The sequence below is a fragment of the Callorhinus ursinus genome, unplaced genomic scaffold, assembly GCF_003265705.2.
Source record: "Callorhinus ursinus isolate GAN/ISIS: 27379988/994484 unplaced genomic scaffold, GSC_fseal_2.0 scaffold1687, whole genome shotgun sequence".
Taxonomy (NCBI): domain Eukaryota; kingdom Metazoa; phylum Chordata; class Mammalia; order Carnivora; family Otariidae; genus Callorhinus; species Callorhinus ursinus.
Genome location: NW_027398741.1, coordinates 4,529 through 10,139, shown reverse-complemented (window position 1 = coordinate 10,139; position 5,611 = coordinate 4,529). Strand labels below are relative to the sequence as shown.

The 5,611-nt window shown below is 51.3% G+C and overlaps 1 pseudogene; it reads right to left on the bottom strand.

Annotated features, from left to right (window-relative positions):
• Positions 1–1,537: 1,537 nt before the first annotated feature.
• The window catches only part of LOC112816748 (globoside alpha-1,3-N-acetylgalactosaminyltransferase 1-like), a 4,542-nt pseudogene continuing 468 nt past the window's right edge, over positions 1,538–5,611 (bottom strand).

The following is a 5,611-nucleotide window of genomic DNA, read 5'->3' as shown; positions in this document are numbered from 1 at the left end:
GATGGGGACACCTGTGGGAGGTGCAGGTGGTCAGCTGGGGGAGGGGGGCAGGCACCTGACGTGGACAGATGGGGCATAGGTGAGGCCCGAGGCCCCCGGGGTATGCGCCTGGCATCCGGACTGAACAGGTCTTCAGAGCTGCAGACTGGCTGGGATCATCTTCAGGCTGAGGAGGAAGGTGAAGGGAGCAGAGGGGACTGAGGAGGTTCGGCTCAGACAGGAGAGGGCTGAGCCACACTTTTGGGGGAAAAGCGGTGTCAGGTTCGGGCTCACAGGGACAGACCTTGAGGCCATTATGGTACGTGAAATAAGCCAGTCCCTAAAGGACCAATGCCGGAGGACCCCACTTGGGAGGGATGGAGAGCACTCCCATTCACAGAGGTGGAAGGAGCTGCTGGGTGCCGGGGCTGGGGAAGGGGAATGGGGGGTTAGGGTCTCGTGGGTAGAGGTTCAGTTGGGGATGATGACAAAGTTGTGGCAATGGATGGAGGTGGCAGGTGCAGAGGAGTGAATATACTTATTGCCACTGAACTGTACCCTGAAATGTGCTTAACAGTATCAGTTGTATGTCCATTACACCACAATATGAAAGTAGTGAGTCAGGAGGATGGGGCCATCGTGAGTCCCTAGAGGACTCAAGAGCAAGGAGCCTGTATCTTAGTTCTCGCTCTCATGCTCTGCCCCTTGTTGGGTGACTGAGCTCAGTAAGCGCTTGCTAAGACACAGTGCAGGCAGCTGGTCCAGAGAAAGTGCACAAGCGCAAACCCACTGGTGGGCACTGAGGAATCCCAAGGGGACGCGCATCCAGACAGAGCGAGTGCCCACATTTCCAAAAACACCAGCTCAGAAACAGCCATTTAAAACCAAGGTGGGAACCATAAGTAACTGAGAAGGCTCTATGCTCCCGGAGGCCAAGCTAGCAGCCACGGCCAAGGCCTCTAGTGGTCAGGGGACTGGGGGTCTGAGAGGTGGCTCAGTGCGCCCCTGACCCAGAAGCCCCATGGCTGCAGTGAGGTGTTAAGGACTGGGAGCGAAGACCCAGCCAGGGCCCATTCTGGCTCCATGGCTGCTATAGGACTGCTCCCAGCCCCACCAGGTGGTGTCTGTTTAGAACCAGGGAGAAAAACCTTTTCCCCCACTTGTCCTTTTTAAAGATGGTTGTTGCTCAGCATTGACACAGAAAAACCTCTGACATAAAACTGGAGCCTTTCACAGCTGCAAATGACCCAAAAGTGATCAAAATGCACCAATCACAAAGAGAAGAACTTGTGCCCCCAGGCAGGCCTCCTGTGTGCTGGTGCAGTGGGGGCCCTGGACATGCCCGTGCCGGCAGTGGTAGAGGCTCCACAGTCTCCCTCAATGGGACAGAAGTAGGAACCTGCTCTGACGGCTCCACTCAAGGCAACACCTCCGATGGAGACGGGGACAGCCCCTCATGAGTTCCAGATGTAGTGGTGATTCTTGGGCACAGCCACGAATCTCAGCTTCTTCATGACCCAGGGCTTGTGGGTCCCACAGGTCCTCTGCGGACCACCCCTCATTCGTTCTGGATGTCCTGGTGATTCCTGGGCACGGCCACGAATCTCAGCTTCTTCATGATGGGAGGGCAGCCCAGGAGCTGCAGGTCCCGCAGATACTCCAGGGACAGCACCTTGGGGGATTTATGGTCCAGGAGGTACCTGTTCAGGTGGCTCTCATCATGCCACACAGCCTCGATTTCATTGGTCCGGTCAACCCCTATCGCCTGGTGACAGGCCAAGGTCAGTCAGTGAACCTCTGCCACCAACCCCCCCAAAAAAGGCTCCCAAGTAGTAAAAGTTGCCCTGGTCCCTGGGGATGTGCACTTGGGACTTGCCCACATGTGCACACACCAGGTAGTCCATCTCATGAAGGAAGCTCTGCTTACAGAAGTGGCTGATCATTGCCATGCCCTACATGGACACATCCTCCCAGTACCTCCCAGCCGGGTGCTGGGGACCTGGAGGACCATCACCCTCTGGCCCTCCCAGAGGGGTACACAGGGCCCAGCAGCCGGCTGGTCAGTGAAGACGTAATAGATGACCCTGTGTCCCACCATGACATGCCCTCTGCAGGAACAACTCCAGGGAGACCACATACCTACAGGGACAGGGGACAGAGCTGGATGAGGGTCACTGTCAGAGGCTGGCAGCAGGACCCCAAAATTTGGGCTGTGTACATGTGCACCTTGTTCAAGGGGGCAGGCCCTGGGCTGCTTTAAGCAACTGCCACTCTCCTGGTCTGTCCTGAGTGAGTCTGCTGGCAGGGTCTCCCTAACTTCTGCTCCTAGAGATGGGGGCCATCAGCACCCCATCGTACAAAGGGGAGCCTGAGTCTTCAGAGGCTGGAAACTTCCCCCCCGGCATGCTGGAGCCAGGAATTCTCCTGTGCTGAGCTCCCGGGCGAACCACACAGGTGCCCTCCCCTGGCCGACCCTCTGCAGGTCCTGTCCCCACCTGTCAGGAGTTAAGCACCTTCGGGCACAGCCCTTGTTTCTATGCCCTACAGACGGGTAGAACAAGCAGGGCTGTCCACCTGCCCCACTTTGCTTTGAGTGGGCTGTTGCTGGCCCCCACAGAGCTGTCTCCACCCCCTGTAGGGTCCTCCCTGGAAGGCTACTTGGCATCTTGCTGACAAGGTCCTCAGTAAACCACTGGTATTCCTAGGAGGGGTCACCCTTGAACTGCCCCAGATCAGGAATCAGGTCCCATATGTGGGCATGGAAGGGGACAGAGGACCTCTGTAAGAAGAGGGCGCTAGCCTTGAACCCAAGAGTATAAGCTTCTGGGTCCAGGTCTACATCTCCCCAGACCCAAGATGTTGGAAGTCTTGTCCAACTGCCTCATATGGCTGGTCCCCTTTTGAGGGGGCTACCTGCTCCCCACTGTGGGGACAGTAGCTTGGCTATTGTCAGGTAGGTGTGATGAGCCTCTCTGAGACTGATTATTTTGTGCACTACTTCCCTGTTCCTACCTCATAACTGTCAGGTTAGTAAGTAGCTCACGCGGAGGAGGACATAAAATAGAGGACAAGCAAACACACCCAGCTGACAGGATTCAGGTCACCGGGGGAGAAGTCCAAGCCCAGCCAATGGGAGAACAAGCCAGACATGAAGCAGGGGGAGAAAAGAGTGCACTGGCAGAGGGCACAGCACATGCCCATGTGGCACAACACACTCTTTGGCAGAACACAAGCGGAGGGGGGCAAGAGAGAGAGCAGAGGCTGGAGAGAAGGGAAATTGGGGAGCAGACCACAGAGAGGCTCAGAGGTTATGTTCTGAAAATATCACTCTGGTTACCAGAGGAGAATGGGCTTTCAACAGCAGAGGATAGGGAAACCCTATCCCTAACCAAACACTGACCAAACCATAACCCTAACCTCTAAACCTTAACCCCTAACCCTAACCCCACCCCTAACCCTTAACCCTACCCCTAACCCCTAAACTTAACCCCTAATCCCTAACCCCACCCCTAGCCCTAACTCCTACCCTTGGAGCTTCTTAAGGAACCAAAAAAAAAAAAAAAAGATTGGAGCTAGTTACCAAATTCACCAATGTTACAGGAGGAAAAAAAAAAAAATCACAAAACACACAAAAATCCCTCTTACTTGTATACCCTAGCAATGAATTATCCAAAAAGCAATTTAGGAAAATAATTCCTTTTTAGGTAACATCAACATTAATAAAATAGTTAGGAATAGATGTAACCAAGGTGTAAAACTTGTACACCGAATATTGTAAAACATTTCTGAAAGACATTAAAGGAACCCCTCAAAAATGTGAAGACAATCCATGGTGATGAAAGATGTTCAGTCATAAGATAGCAGTAGTATATAATGCAATGTGCAATTTCAGTGTGCTTCCTAGGAAAATTCAGAGGCGTCTTGGAAGAAACGCACAAGCTAATCCTAACCGTTATATGGAAAATCAAGGGAATCACAAAATAGCCAAAACAATCTTGAAAAAGAAAATCAAAGGTGGAAGCTCATACTTCCCAATTTCAAATCTTAACACAAAGCATCATTTAATAAAACATTGTGGTACTCCCATAGATACACATAAAGATCAGTGTGATTTATCTGAGAGCCCAGAAATAAACCCCTTCCTCTATGGTCCACTGAACTCTGTCAGTGGACAGGGTGGACAACATTACATTGGGGAAAGAATGGTCTTTTCCACAAGTGGTACTAGACAACTGGCTATCCACATGCAGAGGAAAAGAGTTGGACCCTTACCACACACCACATAAAACATTAACTCAAAATTAATTAAAGGCTTAAATGTAAGAGGTAAAATTATAAACTCTAAAAGAAATAAATGGGAATAAATATTCATGACTTTGGATTTAGCAGTGCTCTTAGATTTGACACCAAAACACAGCAAAGAAAGAAAAAATAGAGAAATTGAATTTCCTTAAAATTAGAAACCTTTGTGCATCAAAAGATGCTGTCCTGAAAGTGAAAAGCCGGTCCCCCAAAGTGGAAAATATTTGCATTGTTTGTCTGATAAAAGTTTGTTATCCAGAATATATAAAGAGCGTTTACAACTTATCAATAAACGACAACCCAATTTAAAAAATGGGTGAGCGATTTGGACAGACCTTTAATTACCAGTAACACATGAAAACATGTTAAATGTGATTAGTCATTATGAAACACAGATTTAAAGTGCAGTGACATACCCTTTTACACAAGAACCACTATAATCAAGAAAACTGAGAATAACAAATCTTGGCAAGGACGTTAAGAAACGGGGCGCCTGGGTGGCTCAGTTGGCTAAGCGACTGCCTTCGGCTCAGGTCAGGATCCTGGAGTCCCGGGATCGAGTCCCGCATCGGGCTCCCTGCTCGGCGGGGAGCCTGCTTCTCCCTCGGACCCTCCCCCCTCTCATGTGCTTTCCCTCTCTCTCATTCTCTCTGTCTCAAATAGATAAATAAAATCTTTTAAAAAAAATTTAAAAAAAGGATGTTAAGAAACTGGAACATTTAACCTTACTTGTGGAAATGCAAAATGGTGCTGCAGCCTATGTGTAAAATACTTTGCATTTCCTCAGAAGGATAAAAATAGAACTGTCGTACAGTTCAACCATTCTACTCCTAGATATATACCTGAAATAGCTGAAAACAGTTGTTCAAAGAAAACCAACAACGTGTACACAAATATTCATAGCATTTTTCACAATAACCCAAAGGGGGAAGCCACCCACCTGTCCGCTCCCGAACTCCCAACTGCGCGATGAAGTGACAGCAGACAAAACACGGAGCCGCCGCGGGAGCAAACGCAGACGCGCGGGCCGCGGAGCGAATCCGAAGCCAGAAACGGGCGACCCGACAGCCGCGCGCACAGCGCCGCGCGGGACCCCGCGTCACCGCACACAAGGCCACGGAACCGCAGCGTCTACACAGCGCGCCGTTCCTCCGCGGGGTCCGCTCAGGCGGCTTCCCCTCACCTTCTCCTCCCGCAGCGGGCCCTGTGAGCACGGACCCCCTCAGCTGTCCCCGCTCACCTTCTCCTCACCTTCTCGCGCGGCGGATCCCAAGGAGGCCGGCGCTCCTGTCCGTGTGGACGCGGCCCACTCCTCCACAGCGAGTCCTGT